The sequence below is a fragment of the Melozone crissalis genome, unplaced genomic scaffold (assembly GCF_028551555.1).
Source record: "Melozone crissalis strain CALT ecotype California unplaced genomic scaffold, PUWL_Pcris_2 ptg000145l_1, whole genome shotgun sequence".
NCBI classification, from domain to species: domain Eukaryota; kingdom Metazoa; phylum Chordata; class Aves; order Passeriformes; family Passerellidae; genus Melozone; species Melozone crissalis.
The window spans coordinates 554310-571739 of NW_026535917.1; the positions used below are offsets into that span (position 1 = coordinate 554310).

A 17430-nucleotide genomic window follows, 5' to 3' on the forward strand; every position below is an offset into this window, starting at 1 on the left:
CCCGTGGCCCTGGGCTCTGCTGGGCACTCAGAACCAGCCTCAGGCTCTGCTGGGCACTCAGAACCAGCCTCAGACCCTGTGTGCCCGTGGCCCTGGGCTCTGCTGGGCACTCAGAACCTGCCTCAGGCTCTGCTGGGCCCTCAGAACCAGCCTCAGGCCCTGTTCGCTGGCAGCCCTGGCCTGGCTCAGAGTTCCATGGAGCCCCACGTACCTCCTCATGCAATCCAGCGCCCGGATGAAGAAGTCTTTGTGCAGCTGGTGCCTGTCCCTCAGGATGGAGCACTGCTCCAGCGTCACTGACATGGATGTCCTGTCTTTGGCACTCTTGCAGCAGGTGAAGCGCACTCCGTTCAGCTTGCGGCAAATCTGAAACACGGGCAGGCCCCACAGGTCAGCTCTTCCTTCCTACCAGGCTGCGCAGCCCTACAGCTCTGCAAGCCCAGCGAGGGCTTCCAGACAGCTACAGCACTTCTCAAGAAGAAAACACCTTCTGGAAGTTAGTACCAGTACACTGAATTCCTGAATTTGACATGGGACTTTCATAACTATAAAAGAAACAGTTCCTTCACTGTTTCCTCACTGAATGCAGCAGCTGCCCTGTTCAATGAAAGCTAAATTGTCTGAATATCTGATGAATGAAGATATGGTGAGTCTTAACTCACAAACATGAATGTAGCAGACTAACTTCTTGTGAAGGTATGGAGTCAGACACATCTAACTTACATAGTTTTTATTTTCAACAGGTGAACTGTTCAATGTATGGCTCACAATTAATAAAGTTTAACAAATTGCTGCCATGGATTGTCTACTTTCACTTATACTTTGAAAAAGTTATAACACATAAAGGAAACATGACATTTTGGAGGATGATTCTTCCTCTTAGGAATCAATCTGTGGTTGTATCATTCCATTAGTTTATACTATGGTTTCAAATGATATTTTACTAGAAAAAGAAAAATTGAAGGAGAGCTTCTGTGCCCAAATCTACCATTTCCCAGATATAACCTGTCCTGAGAAAAGGTAATACTTTGCTTACACCTATCCCTGGGGAATCACAGGTGTAATGGTACAAAACCTCAAAATGTTTGTGAGAATGCAGCAAGGCAATAAACTACAGCAGGAATCACAAAAAGAAACTTCCCGCATTGGCTATCATGGGAGAGCTCGCAGGATGAACTGGAACATGAACTGAAACATGACCAGTGTCAGTCCAGCAAATAAGTGTTTCTTCATCTAATGCTAATTGCATTCTTAGAAATTCTATTAAACAATAAATACTATTAAATTCTATAAAAATCAAAAATTACTTAGAGCCTTTAAGTTCTTTGTGATACCATGGTGAGGACAATCTCAAAAGTTTAATTTAGGGAACCAATTAAGGGAATCTTACTTAGAATCCAAAGAGGTACAGGATAGTGAAGGAGAACCTATGAGTGTTTCTTCCATCATATAATTGAAAATTTTAAAAGTTAAATCTGTTTAAAAATTTGAACAGTTGCACTGGGATTTAAAACAAGTACTATATGATAATCTGCTTAAATAATTATGTGAAAGAACTGTTTCATTGAAGAGATTAATTCTCTTTGCACTAGTATCTTTGGAAGCCCCCGATTCATTGGGGCTATTCGATGTGAATGAGTCCTAAAAAAATTTTAAAATATTAAAAAATCATTTATAAAATAAAGTAAAAAAATCCCAGGTAATTATTCTGGATGAGTGATGGGCTCATATGTGGAATCTTGTACTTCCACTGCAATAAAAAAGTGATATTGCACAGCTACTGCACTGACAAAGTTTTCTTCTTACATCTTTTTCAATAAATAAATGGAATATAGAATAACAGTGTGTAGATCACTAGGACCAGAAATACACATTTCAGAAAGTTAAAGTAAGGGAACCAAGCAATCATGTCCCACATCATACCTCAAGGACACTAAAAAATTATTTTGAGTAATTTTATATTATCAAAGAATGGATATCAAACAAATCACTCAAATTCTAGCAGGTTCTACCAGTTTAAAAAGTGAGAAAAAGAAATTGTCTGCAAAAAACTATTACAGCACATCTGCCTTCTTTAACCAGTGAGTTTTCCAGTCATTTCCTTAAAATCCATTGCAGTTACAAAGTCAGCAAGCTTATGAAAATGAGTTTATGGTTAGTTCATCAATTTCTTTGAAACAAGAGAGCTCACCGTTGCAGCCAGCCACATGATTTCTACATTCTTTCTCTTTTTGGCCTGGATATTTTGATGAAGACTTTCTAGCAATCCCTTTAAATCATTTTGTTCTTGAAAATGTGGTAAACCTGGGAAAAAAGGACGAAAAAAGTTGCTCATTTTGATAAGGTTGGTCATATGATTGTCCCGACTAAAGAATGCTCATGGTAAAGAACAGGTCTATTATTTACAGCCTTGTTTTGGAACACAGGATAGAAATTACCAGCTAAATATTTAAGGAATAAGCAAACCTTATGTCTTTTGAGTATTGCCTTGTCCTCCCTAAGATCTTCACGTGGAAATTTGAAGTATCTTCAACCTTTATCTTATAAATGGATGGTGAAAAACAAAACCAAATCTCTGCTGTAGTTCTGTTCATCAGCTATTACAGACATTCAAAAGAAATCAGAAAAATAAAAAAAAAACTGAGTGTATTACAACCTGCTTTGATGGGATGATTATTTTTTAAAATTAAAGTAAAAAATTAGGGTTTTGTTTTCAAATTGAAACATCTAGTTTTTGTTTTAAAATATGCCTTAGATTTTTCTATAATGTAAGATAAGGGTTAAACAGCACTTAGTATCCCCTCTAAAAAGTAACAAAGTATATTTCTCCTGAAATTAAGTGGGGCTTTATTTTGAAGTAGAAAATAATTTCAAGTTTGCTTAAAATCCAAAAATTTACCTGCTTGTTCTGGGTATGGAATTTAAGTTGAAGTTTAATTTATCCTACATCTCCAGCAAAAATTCAAGAGTAGGCAATTTAATTTCCCCCTCTGTTTCATATGTATATAGAGGAGGGATTTTTCTAATGTTGCATTTATCCTTGCTAGTTCTGAAAATCAATAAAAACATGCAGAATCTGTTTTTTGAAATTATTTCTTCTCATGGTGGCAAAGTAAAAAGAATTTAAATCATAGTTATCACCAAATAAAGGGGCCAGAATCAAGTGGAACAAAGTGAAACTAAATTGATCAATGGATTTCTTCAAGCAGAGAAAGTAAATTATCCATCCAGTGAGGGGAAAAAACCCCACAACCCAAGCCCCAAACCCAAGCCCAAAAACTTATACTCAATTGGAAGAAAAAAAATGAGGGAAGTATTAATGAAGGTCAATATCCATTCTCCTAACGTGATCCAAGTTGGAATGATCCCTCTCATCAACAGGCTTTTACCTTTTACATCTAATAAATTTTGTAGTTTCCCTTATCCATGATTCATAGGAAGAAGTACTTTAAATCTATTCAAAAAGAACTAAGTTGCTCCAGTCATACTGTGCTGTCTAAAAAAACTCACAAACAAACAAGAAAAAAAGAAAAAGGGAGGAAAACATACATCCAGAATCTGTTTTGCAATAATTTTAATGTGGATTGTTTTACCTCTGTATCACAAGCTCTGATTGTACATTAGATAATGTAGAGCACATAAAACCACATCACACTCTGCTAGACTATTACACTTATGGGTGCATCTGTTTCTTTAAAACAGAGAGCACAAAATGGCAAAGATGCTTTGAGATGATGCAAATGTATCACTAAACATTCTATTGCTCCCAGTAGCTTTCCTTTGGGTCACAGCAGAAAACGTGACATCTCAGAGGGATGACTTCAGCACAGGTACAGCAAGAGTCTCCTAATTCACAGTACTGCCAAAGGGGTTGCACCTTGACTGGAAATGATCAATGGCCTAAACTCCTTGGGTCCCCCACAGTACCAAACCACCAAATCAGGCTGATAAGGGGGAGAAGCCTGGAAATACCAAACAGCCTTTTTGTTTTCAGGTACTTACGTACTACTAAACAACTATCTTACGTTTTTGGACCCTTACTGTCTTAGTATTTCTATAAAAGCAGTACCATTTTGAGCTATATTTGGTCAGCATTTTTGGTAGGAACCTTGCTGGAAACATGCTCTTATTTTCAGTTTCTGCTAAAAGAATTTAAGAGGTTAACAAATGGGTAAATGACGAAGTGTATGTTCATCCTAAAGACAGAAAGTCAGTGGATGCTTAGTTACAAGCAAGACTATTATTGCCAAGGAGAAATACAGACACAAGAGGAAAACTAACAGCGAAGGTGGCAATACCTTTCAGGGAGTGGGAAATTGAATTCTTTGAAAGGGAATATATGAATGAGGCAGCAGGCCAGGGAGGCTGCCAAGGGTGGATCCAACAGCCTGGCAAATAGGGCTGCAAATGCTCAAATTCTGTTGGGCTTTTTGAGCACTGTTTGGAACTGACAGCTTTGGGAACACAGTCCTGCATTGATTTTGTAGCACAGATTTGGCATTATAGGAAATTATCTGGATAGGTGGGACAAAACCATCAAAAAGCCATCAATATTGAATGCCTCTCACGTGGCCCCAGCACCAGGGTTGCTGCCAGCCTTGTATGGAGGTTTGTCTTCCAGACGAGGGGGAACAGGAGTGGGATTAAGTCCTGCCACAAATGAACAAGTTTGAGAGCTTCCCTTTTTTCCCAGGGGGCTGGTTTAAAAGGCACATTTCTCCAAGGCAAAAGACTGACTCTGTATACTGGCAGGGAGCTACTGGGAAGGGCAGTGGAACCAAAAGATGCTTTATGTTCCACAAAAAATTGTATAAAGAAGAGACTGAGTTCTTAAAGGTAAAGAAAAAAAGCAAGAAAGTTATAATAACCAGAAAATACACGATGAACTAGACACAATTAGTTCTCAAAAGCCTTCACAGTCTGAAAGAAGTCCAGGAACTGTGTGGCTCACTAATAATCCTTCAGGAAGGCAGTACAAGTTTAAATTGTGTTAATGAAAAGTAGCCAATACTGTCTGCATGCAAATTTTTGCTTTTATAAAATAAAATCCATTTATGAGGTAGCAGATCTACCTTAGTCCTAACCTGCATGAGGTTAGTTTTTCGAGGATGTTTTCTTAGCAAGATTCCCCTCAATTAATCACCCAACTTATTGTATGAGTTTCTCTGTAGACATCCTGGAAATAAATACTAGGTCTGTGGGGGGATGGATGGGCATCCTGCCCATCATTTAGGAAGGGCTTTTGTTTCTGTCAAAATGATTAACAAATTAAAATCATCCTGATATAAGAGATAAACATGTATACATACGCATGTGATGTATTAAAGTTTTACATAGCATTTAAACATCAGGCAGTTAAATCTCCCACATTTGGGACTATAGTTTGGGCATTAAAACTAACAGGATTCGATTGATGCAGATGTTTTCTTCAGTCCTTGCTTCTGGCAATCAGAGTAACAGCATAGTAATGCTTATGTTTATAATACAGAAGTTCTATAGAAGTGGAATACAGGGCCTATTCCAATGAAACCTTGTCGTTCATATAATGATGATGCGGCTCATTGCTTGTATTTGATCTGCAGATTTCTCCATGGTTCACCAAACCTCAACATATTTTCAGAATAAGAACAGAGGGTATGACTGAAGCTGATGAAATTGCCCACCAAGTATTTATGTAAAAATACAGTAGGTACAGACTGTCCTCTACATGAAATATTAACAAACTTATTATTTTAATAACTTAAAATAGCTGTTCAGTTCATCATTCCTCTGTTTCATTTTCTCTGTAGTTTCTGCTGTGGCACAAGGCCTGAAATCACTCCTGAGACCAGCAGGGTCATGTACAGGTACAAAATGTTTAAATTTATGGAACAAGTTATGGGATTCTGCTAATATTACTGTCTTATAACCTTCTACCTACTCAAAGCTTTTCAAACCGATTTGGACATTGCATTATTTTGTACTCACAATCAGGAGGCATTTTTTCTGTAAATAACTTGTAATATTCTTTGAGAAGCTCTAAGTTTTCCTGGTTAATGTTTTCCTGCAAAGTGGTATCTCCAAACCTATGAAAATACACAATAAATTATGAAAAAAACCCAAAACCCACAAACAACAACAAAAGATAAATTATCCTTCATAGTTATTTCTTTGCATAAAGAAATAACTTTGGTGCTAAATGCATTAGATTTTGTCAAACATGCAGTAGTTAAGTTCTTGTATGCTTTGGAATTAATTTTTGGAAACGAGATCATCGCTGATGCATACTTCTTCCAAAACTTTATTAACAAAGCAATCTATTTACAAACATGCAATAAGGCACTTATTCTTTTCCCCTCACAAATCGTGAATAAATGGAAAGGCACTTTGGGGGAATTCCAATTCCAAAAATTGGGTACCACAGGCAGAGAACACCAACTCTCCATCTCTTAGTGCTGCTACTGCTTAAGCATACCAATTTCTGTAAGAGCTGGATAATATGGAAGTGACACAAGATGGAAGAGAAGCTTATCTACAAAATAACTGTAGCTATAAAAACAAATATCTTTCTCTCTGAGACCAAGATTTCTACAACAGCCACATTTCACATGCCAAGAAACTAAATCTCACGGTACTACAGGAGATATGATTGTAAAGACACGAATGTCCCCATGACAATTAGGGCCAAAGTTTTGAAATTCATCTTCAGAATAGATTTGAAACGGGAATGGAGGAGTACAGGAAGAGAGGCATGGGCAGATAAGTGAGAAACTCAGAGAGAAGGGGACACAGATCAGAAGATACCAAATATGCTGCTAAATTGGGAACAAGGGAAGCAAATATTTCAACAGGCCACAGGGAGAAGATGTAACTACTTCCTTAGTAGCCATTGCTGCACTGTCACATGAGAACATTTCTTTTAAATCGGAAACATTCTCAAGTGTATTCTATCAAAAAACAAATTAAAAGATTTTTTTTCTAATACAGTAACATTTCCTAGAAATTTGCCACGAAAGTGTTTTTATATTCTCAGGTTCTTTATCCCACAAACCCCTCCATGTTTTTAGCCATAAATCGTGTGTGGTGTTTTCAGTCTCAAAAACAAATGTACAACTTTAGGAGTTAAGCAGCATTTTGAATTAAGACAAAAGCAGACTGTAACTGCATGCATTAAAGCTGCTTCTGCATTGAACTTATTTTCTTGGCAGATATTAGTACATATCCATATTTATAAATATGCAGTTATTTTGTTTTCTCCTATGGCTTTCTTTGCACACAATGTAAAATGACCACTGGGAACAACACTTCCTGCCACTTCACTTGCAAGCCAGGCATCTTTTCATACCAACTCCTCTACAAGCCCCCAGGTAATCAGGCTATTTCTAAATGTTGTCAAATTTTTCCTCAGACTATTCATAACTCAGTCCTTCCTGCCTATCTCACTCGTGTAAGCTCCCACCAGCCTGCTTCTTGCTTACCACATCATGTCTTACCTCTTATTTTTTGAGTGTCCCACTCAGAACTGTCATGACTGATTTTGTTGGTTTTGCACATTATGAGTTTGGCCACGTCACTCCTCTCAGCACTTTTCTCTTTATGTCATCAGAATAACCTATTTTCATTTTCAAGAAGTTTCCAAGTTCTCTAACCAGCTATCCAGCTCTTTCACAGTAAAATGCCAGATTTTACTGTCTTTAGATTCAGTCTATGTCTCCCATTTCAACTTTCTGCCTAAATTTTCTCACATACCACCACTCAACTTGGAGAAGTGTCCCATAAACATTCACAAAGCTACCTGATGACATTCTTTAGTAGACTTCTTTAAAAGACTGGGTTTACTTGGCTGTCTACAGTGAACAGGAGATAAAATCCTGTGGTGTTTAACTTCTTGCCTATTACCCAGGTTAAGGATTTTCACTGTCTCCCTCCATTACTCCAGCTACAGCTTTGCTATAAGCTTTTGGCTTAGAGCAAATGCAACCTCAAGATAAGCATTAGGTATTTTGGACGCTCTGTTAATAAAAGCAGCTAAAAGAAAAGAAGTTTTAACAAAGTAGCTGTCTGTATTGACATCTTGACTTCTACTTTGCAGTTTTAGCCCTGCACAAATGTGGTAATTTAACATGACTGACAGATACCCTTCTCTTGGAAGAGAAAATTAATACGTTGGTGAATCCATGACTATTATTATACTAATTAATTAGTTTCCAGCAATCTGTTGCAGAGGAGTACTAATTTCTCTAGCTTATCACTTGTTTGGTCTCTTCAAACCCATCTTCAAGATGTAAGAATTTTGAATTTTCAAACTTGTGTGAGAATTTCAGAGTACTGCATACAACCAAAATTCTGCATCTGAAATAGAAATCCATTTTGCACCTGTATCCAAGAGAAACATGGCACCAACTCTGTGAAACGGAGCCCTGCTTATGATCTTATCTTCATCTGGACTTTTTCACTGTTCTACATTGCTTCATAGCTTGTGTTTATTTCCTTTAATACCTTTGAAAATACACACTGAGTCAATGTGAGATTGTCTAAGAGCAAATAACAAAGAAGATTTGTTTCTAATCCTGAGAGATAGCCTGTACCAGCATGGAGTACTTGGACAGAAAATGCAACGTGACTTTTCCTTACCTCTCTGCCAGTGTTTGCTGCTCATTGATTCCAACATTAAAGAGCACTGGATACATGCGAAGCAGCTTTCCCTCTTTAATCTCTTGTGGCAGCAGCTCAAACATCTTTGCTGGGAGCTGGACCTCTATAATGTAATGTTCACTAGGAACAATGAAAACAAGAGTGAGGATGGGGTTCTTGAATGTCAGGAAAAGTTTCTTCAGCCAGAGAATGGTTGAGCAGGTTGAACTGGCTCCCCTGGGAAGTGTCACAGCACCAAGCCTCACAGAGTTCAAGAAGCATCTGAACTCTCAGGCACGGGGTGTGATTCTTGGGAAGCCCTGTGCAAGGCCAGGAGTTGCACTTGATGATGCATATGGGTCCCTTCTAACTCAAAATATTCTGTGATTCTGTAAAGAATGTTCCAAAAGCGCCTCTAATAAAAGAATGGCCTCTAATAAAAGCATGTGAGCTCCTGAACAGAATTTCACCTCCCCTGGGTGGCTGGTGTCTACCACCCACACCAGATGATCAGTGCACTGCTAGACAGTGCCACACACTTTGGATTGATTTGTTTGTGCACACAGAATGTCAGGTTTAAGCACTTTCCTAGAAAAAACAATTACAAGTAAATATGCTGACTCTTCAAGATAAGAATTTGTAGTTTGATTTTTCTGTCTTGCATTTCTACAGTCTTTCACTCTCATTTATTGAGCCATACCATATAACAACCAAAATAAAAATGGAGGGTTTCTAAAAAAATTATTAGAAAATAACTAGATTTTCACCTTTTCATCTTTTCTTTTTACGGTTCACTTCCAATGCTGTTTGATAGGAGCAGTCTTATCACAGCTCTAAGAGGAATGGCACTCCTCCACATAAACCTTGTAGATTTTATTTTTAAATTTTTTTTAATTTTAATTATTCCCAATGTATTGCCTATCATATTCCAGCCTTCCTGTTATTTATTCAATCCCTTCTCAGAAAGCCCATATGATGAGAGTGAATCATCCAGATTAATTAAGTAAATCAGTGGTGAAAGCCCCCTTCAGAGGAAACATATATTTTCTAAAAGTTCCTGCTTTTAGCTGAATTTAATTTACAGTCATCTTAAGAGCAATGATACTATTAAGGAAGTGATTTTTGCAAAATAAAACTATTTGGAGCTTCAGACTAGAATAATAATAAAGATGAAAAATCCATTCCAATCTTGTTAACCCTCAAATAGCCAAAATAAACGGAGTATTGCAGTTTATGTCCTGACATTCAGCAGTACTCACGTGAGATTCATAAAGGATAAGTGATTTTGTGCAAGGATTTCTGAGACTGCCTATGTCCTGTGTGATTTTCAGCAGCTAAAAAAGGCTTCCATTTTTAAAAGTGACTACTAAGTTTTTAATACTAAGTGGCATCGGAGTTTTTTGGTTTCCATCTTAAAAACAATCAAGGCCTAACTCTTGGAACTGCAGTTTCATTTCTCATGCTGAAATACAAATTCAGGACATTCAAAAGCAAAGTTTCTCAGTTAGAGACCACATTTGTAAACAATGGCCTTGTCACTTGTCCAGGGTTCAGTATCCATGTGTGAATAATGCACCAGCAGCTCTGCACAACACAGACGCTGCTCAGATTAATCTGTATTAGTAACTGGAACTTCAGCTTTTTATCAGGAGAGTAACCCAGAGCCTACTGGCTTTTAGAATCCCTACTAACTCACCTTCTAAAAAGTAAAACAATGCACTTTCAATAAAACAGAACTCAGCAACAAGAAAACCATTAGACGGGTTTCATGGGCTACAGATTAAAACTGCAGCTCAGTTTCCTGGGCTCCAAGAAACAAAGTTCTTACCGCCTTCCACTTATAATAGGCAAAAAATCTTCTGACTTGGCTTCAATTACTCTAAACATTACTTTCTGCAAATCTGAAATGCCCACAGCCATGTCTTCGAGCATCCCTGCTTCTTCACCTACATGAAAAGATTAAAGAGACTATTAACAGAGTTGGCAGATCAGTCACTGTATAGGTCAGGGCAAAGCAATATATTTTCCAGTCTGTGCATCTAAAAATCACAGTTCTAAATCCACATTACAGTAACCTACATAAAACCAGACTCATTTCTTGAACTGCTGACAATTTTGTGCCCTAAATGGTAACCATGAGTATTAAGCAATTCTGAAAATCAGCCTGCTCTATATAGACATAAAATAACCTCAGAAAAGCCATTTTTGTCTATTCTGAAAGTTTTCAAAAGGCTTTCCTGCTGATGGAGGACAAAGGTTTTGAGAATAAAAACAAGCATCATGTAAAATGGAGAAGACAGCTATCTCCAAATGAGCAACTGCATAATAAAGCTGCACAAATGCTAAATTCCTCTACTTTAGTCAAAATCCCTGATTCAGGGAATGATTCCAATAGATCTAGTTCAAAGTTTGAAACATAAGGCAATTTCTCCCTCCAAATTTCCTTTTTAATGCATATCAAATAATGGCATGTGTAACAAACTATGAAACTGTTTTCAGGCTATCTTCACATTATCAGCACTGGGGATCAGGGCCGAGGCTGATAAAAGCAGTAAGTGTTTAAATCTTCCGTTTGCATTAGTTTTATAAACCTGCTATTTTGGGTCAGGTCTGCATGGAACAATAAGCAGGCCGTGTTCTCTGAGGAACTCAGAATGAAACAGATTAATAACTTTTGCTGCAGAATTAACAACACAGTGTCAATGACTTCAGCTGTGCTATTATGTGCAAGTCTACTGTCTTGTAAGGACAAGATTTGATTCAGCAAGCCAAATAAGAGGCTTGCTGAGGTTAAAATAAGAACTTCCTGGGTAACTTCTGGGCAGGGAACATAAGGAACTTTGTCCAAGAGCAATACTTACTGTATGTGCTAAGGAGTCCTTCATACTGCACCAGCAATCCAACAGTGTGAAGCTGTTGTAAAAATCCTTGATCATGTAAACCTGTGTGCAATTTGATTGCAAAACCACAGACCAATCCAGCGAGTTGTAAAGATAATTAAAACATGTGCAAGAGTGTTACAAGACAAACAGATACAAGACATTTCAACTGTTACAAGACAAACAGTTAAAATGAGGCTTGCCATCATTATACACAACAGAGGTAGCACCTACATATTTGAGAAATCAGCATAGGTATTTCTGTTTAGTGACTAAGTACATGATTTCATAATAATGTATTTTGATGGATTTTTTGGGGGTGTATAAAGTAGTGAAATATTCTGTTAAGGTATATTAGATAAGCTTAATTTGTTTTGTATCATTGTGTGTTATTTACACTGACATAAATAAGACCAGAACCTCACTTGTCAGGCTTCAAACATGCAAGACTGTGAATTAAACATGTGAATTCTGATGGATTTGAAAGTGGTTCAACATCTAATGTAACTGAATCTCCTAGGCAGCTGCCAACTTAAGAGAGAAATTAAGTGAAATGTTTAGAAAAAAATCTATCTGAAAAAAACATGATATACAGGAGAAGACATAAAGAGCTTCAGTTATTTGCCAAGAAAAGACAGTTCTAAGGAAAGACATGCTAATAGTATTTAAACACTTAAAACACTGCCACAAACTGAAAACAAATTATCTTCTCCCTATTTCCAAGGTGACCAGGAGAAAAAAATCTCCCTGGCTTGGATGCTGCCTAGCCAGTACCATGGATTTCTACTTCCTATTTAATTTCTTACCACATTATAAATTATTTAGGTGAATATAATGGAAAATAAATGAAAAAGCTGTATCAAATTGTAAGGGAAAAAAAAAAAAAACAATGAGAAAGAAACCCACAAACACTGGCATGAAGAGTATGCTTATAATTAGAGCAAGAGAAGGAAGTGAGCGACACAAGACAACCTACTGCTTGGCTGAAGACGATGTCTCTCCTCAGGGTCAGCATCAGGCACTGGGGCAAGCCACAGGCAAGTTCCTGGAGCAGGACAAAGGCCATGGACTGCTTGGCCCTGGTCACCACCTCTGCCATGCAGGCCTTCAGCGTGACCACCTGCGGGTACAGCTGCTCGTACCAGTCACCTACAACACGACAGGTCATCTGCTCCAGACTGGAAAACTCGCAGTGAAAAACCCTTCTTCACTAGGAAGGATGGCAGGAGCAGCTGTGCACATCACCCTTCCCTTTAAAACAACCCCTGCAGCTCTCCCCAGACCACTGTGGGACCACAAATGCCACTGGAGAACATACTTATAAGCAGGATTCCATCTTACCACTGGGAATGGGGTTAAATCCCTGGCCTGAATCCAACTGCACTCTGAAACAATGGCCTTTTCCAACAGTCCCAGCATCCCTGTAAAACTGGTATTCAAGTGTCACAAACAGAGTACACAGGGAAACACATAAAACCTCATTTAGCACACAGAGATTAATACAGTGGCGATGGAGTCTCCTTTCAGGACTCAGAACTGGCTATGTAAGAAATGAAATAGCATCAAAAATGCAAAACCAGAGAGAATAACCAAATATTTAAGAAAAGGTGGGTGCTGGAGGGTAAAACACAATAACAAATAGGTATCTGGAAGGGTATCACCTACTTAATCTACAGGCTGGAAATATAAAAAGCTTCAGACCATATTCCTTTTTTTTTAGATTCTATGTTGTTCTCTTTAAACATTTAGACATTTTGAACTCATTTTAGCTATTTCTATCAGAGAGATGCAGAGTATTTTGAAACATGTTTTTCTCTATGAAAATACACGCTAGGCATATTAAAAAAAACACTCATGAAATGATTGAAAAATGTGATTCCTTAATACATTACAAATGAAACAGTGATAACTAGGAATGGAGGAGAATTGGAACACCTTACACAAACTTGCCCAATAATCCCAGCTACTCCTGAATTTTATATGATTTAATAAAATCAGACCTGCCTTGTAGTTGCATATGGCTTTGCCTACCCCTAAGTTGAGCAAATAATAAAAACAAATAAATAAATCCCCCTCCTTCAGAATCTACATCTCAGTTTGATTGTACAGTTTGAAATGAGGGAAATCAACACTCTAGAAGAATCTATATAAAAGTTGGGAATGCAACTGACAATGCAACAGTCTATAATTGGCTCATATTTTCTGTAGGTCAGTGTAATTAAGAATCAATGATAATTAAAATCTGTTGTAATTAGGTGCAAGACAGCAGCGTGTTGTTTCAGGTAACATTCTGAGTCAGGCCAGTAAAACCTCATTAGAACTTAGGAAGTTCTTGAGGCAGAAGACAGCTGCCTGTTGCCAGTCAATTTGGCTGAGCTCCAGAAAAACACACAAATTAATAAAACTGCAGCCAAGAAGACTGCAGAGAGCTTTGAAAGCTGGGAGAAATTAGAGAAAGCAAGGAGCAGGAAAGGGGAACAAGGACAGAGCATGCACAGAGAATCGGATGAGCTCTTTGTTAACTTTGTGGTCAGACAACATGAGTTTTACCACAGTCATACATATTTAACCATGAGTAAGTAACACAGACTGAGGAAGCATTCCCTGGAAAAAAGCAGTTCTGAAGCGAGTGTCATCCTGACAAAACAGACCATGAGCCACCCCCAGGCACAAGCTCCAGGTGATTTTATACATGTCATTGGCTAACAGAGTGATGACACGCTGTGTGCCAAACGCTGGTGTACACGTTTTAGAGAGGCTGCTGGAAAAATGGAGAGCTTGCAGCGCAGAGCTACCAAGATTTAATCTCCTTAAGCTGATGAAAAAGACTGAGCAGCAACTTGATTTCCCCTCTTCCTGAGGAGAAAATAACAAGAACTAACTGTGGTGTTTATTCCAGGGAATAAAAGCAAAAGAACAACCAGAGGCTGCTGCAAAACACAGACGAGTTTAGAAATAAGGTAGACAAAAAAGTGTAATGTACTGGAAGCCAGTGTAGACAGATCAGGCAATCTAAAGTCTCAGTCAAATTACAATCCTTTATTAATTTAAGCAATATACATATGCCAATAAAAGCATCAGCAGCAAAGTAAGCTCAAAGTCTAAAGTCTAAGAGTTCTCTTAGAGTGACTCAGTAAATCATATTGTATACATTTTAGAATAAGATATTTTTCAGAATACCTTTGTAGAATCACTTCAGGAAAGGAATAATACAAATTATTGCTTTTAACACATTCATGGACTCACACACATTGAACCTTCGGATCTCAACTTTCTTTTAAATTAAAATCACAGCGGAAAATTGTTTGAAGAAGGGGTGAAGAATTAACTGAATGAGTGACCATCTAAAAAAAGGAGATTAGAAGCAAGAACAGAAGCGACAAGGAGACTCCGGGATGACTGGCAGGTTGCTAAAATGACATGGGCAGCCTGTCAGTTTGGAACACTTAGCATCCAGAAGAACTGTCAGAGTCTCCGGATAAAGCAAAGAAACTCAGCACAAAAATAGAGCTAGTCAGCCACGGGAAACTAAAACAAGGCATGAAAACCAAACATATTAAATTAAAAAATTAAAGGATGAAACTAAAAGGACAGTACCACCGCTATGCAGTTAGAATGAGATTAAAACAAAAGTGCATGTTCCACAAAGCACTGAGTAAATATTCCATGTTCATTGCCAAGAGAGTGATGGCAGCTCAGTCTGTGACAGGATTTGCCCTTTGGTTACTGGAAAACGCCCTTCAGCCCCATGTTCCTGTAATCAACAGGCTGTGCAGGCAAATGACCTGCTTAGCACCCAGCTAGTCAGTTCTGCGTGCTCATATCCAAGTTGCAATATGTCAAACCACATGTTAAATTTTATAAACTTTGGCAGAAAAGCAAGCTTCTGGTCTTTTCAAAGTCAGGCCCACTGAAATGCTCATTAAAATATGCTGGTAACCAAAAAGGATGCTTCAGCATAGTACTCCTATCTCCTTTAGCCCTAGCAACAGATTAAAAAAGCCAATTTTGTCACTGCTATTTGTGCCACCTAAAATCCATAAATTGCTTTAAGTCACTTCAAAACTTGAATGGTATGAAGTTAAAAAACCAAACCTTAAAGAAAAAGCAGAAGAATGCATAATGTTGTGCCCTTAAAGCAAAGGGGGGCACTACAGCCACACAAATGTAAGAAATACAAATATAAATGTGACGTATAAATGTAACAGCAGATACCCACGAGGTAACGTTTCACTTAAATTAATCACTCGCTACCTGATCATAAAAATATTCCATGACAGAATTGAAATAATTAGAGGTAAAAAAACATAAATGAGTTGTCTTTATGTCACAAAGTGATCATTAGACAAACTCTGTTTTAATGAAAAAGGCAGGCAAATCAAACCAACCAACCAACACAGCAGCAGTAAATCCCTAAAATCAGCATGAAATAATTAACCCAGAATTTGATTTTACTGACTTAGGAAAGGAACAGTCTTTGAATTAATGTTTTTTTTTTTTTTAAAGGGAGGTTTAAAAAGACAGAAGATTGCACATATTCAACTTTGCACCATAAAAAGGTCAGTGCCTTATTTCTTTATTTTGCCACGCAGCTCTTGGAGCTCAGCTGAACTGCAGCTGAGGGCTAAGCTCTTTGAAAAAGGAGGAGGCTTTGTACTCATAATGCTGCAGCAGTTCTTGCAGGAACAATAAAAACCTGAATAAGATTTCCTGGTGTTCCTGCACTTGAAGGTAGCAGTTTGCTTTGCACAGTTTGGGTGTCCAGAAATTTGGAATTCTTGGGATTTATTATTCCACTGCAACCATCCAAGATTTTCTCCACTGTCACATGGATTAATAGCTAAACCCAAAACCATCCAATAATACCTACATGAGCATCTCAGCATGCTTAGTCAGAGTGAAAACAGAAAGAGAGGACAAAGGTAATAAAAGACAAAGCTAAGAAAATCTAATACACTTTAAGCATAGGAAGGTTCTGTGAATGCTGTGCAACTAAATATTCTTATATCTTGTTTTAGTTTGTTGATTCAGTTAAACAGTCTTTCCCTTACATATTTTTCAGCTTCTGTTTTTAGCCAAAGTACTTAGAGAAAGTACTGCTGAAGGGGATTGTCTTGTATTCCTGGGCTACATTCAGCCCAGATAAGGATCCTATCAAAAAGAAAAGGATGACACAGAAGAGAGGGGAAAAGGGGAAAAAAAAGCATAAGTAAAACTTTTGTAAATACAAGCTTCAAAGAAAAGGAAGGAAAAATGTGAGGAAGAGGAAGGAAAGAGAAAGCTTTTCACATGTGACTGCTCTAAATAAATTATGTCTGCTGCTCAAGGACACAGACCACAGAAAAATTTTTCATCTTCATGACTAAACAATATTTTATAATAAAAGCTTTTCTGAAGATTCCAATAAAACTAGAGCACGGCTTTATTTCCCACAGAACATAGCTTTATTTCCCACTTCTACCAGCCTGCATTGGAAGGGATGCAACGAAAGATGTAGTCCCCATCCCCAGGGCAATGAAAGTCCGAAATTTTGAATCTAAACTTATATAGTCCCCAACAGGTATGAGATAATACAAGAAAAATAAACCCACATATGTCTGTAGCAATGTGAGTATGAACAGAGGTCTCCTGTAATTCCAGCTAGGAAATGTGGCAATGTTCCCCAGGTGCTCTTTGCAAACCTATGCTGAAGGTTATCAAGGGCCAGTTCACGGAGCTCATGATTCCATAATTCACTTAAAGGCAAAATCCAGGTGCAATCACACTGGCAACTCAAATTGTTTGTGATGCTAGGTGGATCCTGTGTGTATCAAATGGGGGAGTCCTCACGCAGAGGCAGCGAGGGAACGGCTGGGTGGGAGCTCTGACAGGAGGCACGAGCAGCAGACAGAAACAGCAGCCACATGCAGCAGCCAAGCACAGACATCTGTCGGGGCTG

At 38.1% G+C, this 17430-nt stretch overlaps 2 long non-coding RNA genes across 2 annotated transcripts; both read right to left on the reverse strand.

Moving 5' to 3' along the window:
• Positions 1-292: 292 nt before the first annotated feature.
• On the reverse strand, positions 293-6023 carry LOC128948645 (uncharacterized). The gene is made up of 3 exons (XR_008484133.1): positions 5968-6023; positions 2192-2304; positions 293-366 (listed from the first exon to the last, which is right to left on the reverse strand). It is a non-coding gene; the product is annotated as an uncharacterized LOC128948645 (long non-coding RNA).
• LOC128948646 (uncharacterized) lies at positions 6019-10534 on the reverse strand. Its single transcript, XR_008484134.1, has 3 exons — positions 10442-10534; positions 8614-8754; positions 6019-6065 (listed from the first exon to the last, which is right to left on the reverse strand). It is a non-coding gene; the product is annotated as an uncharacterized LOC128948646 (long non-coding RNA).
• Between the last annotated feature and the right edge of the window lie 6896 nt (positions 10535-17430).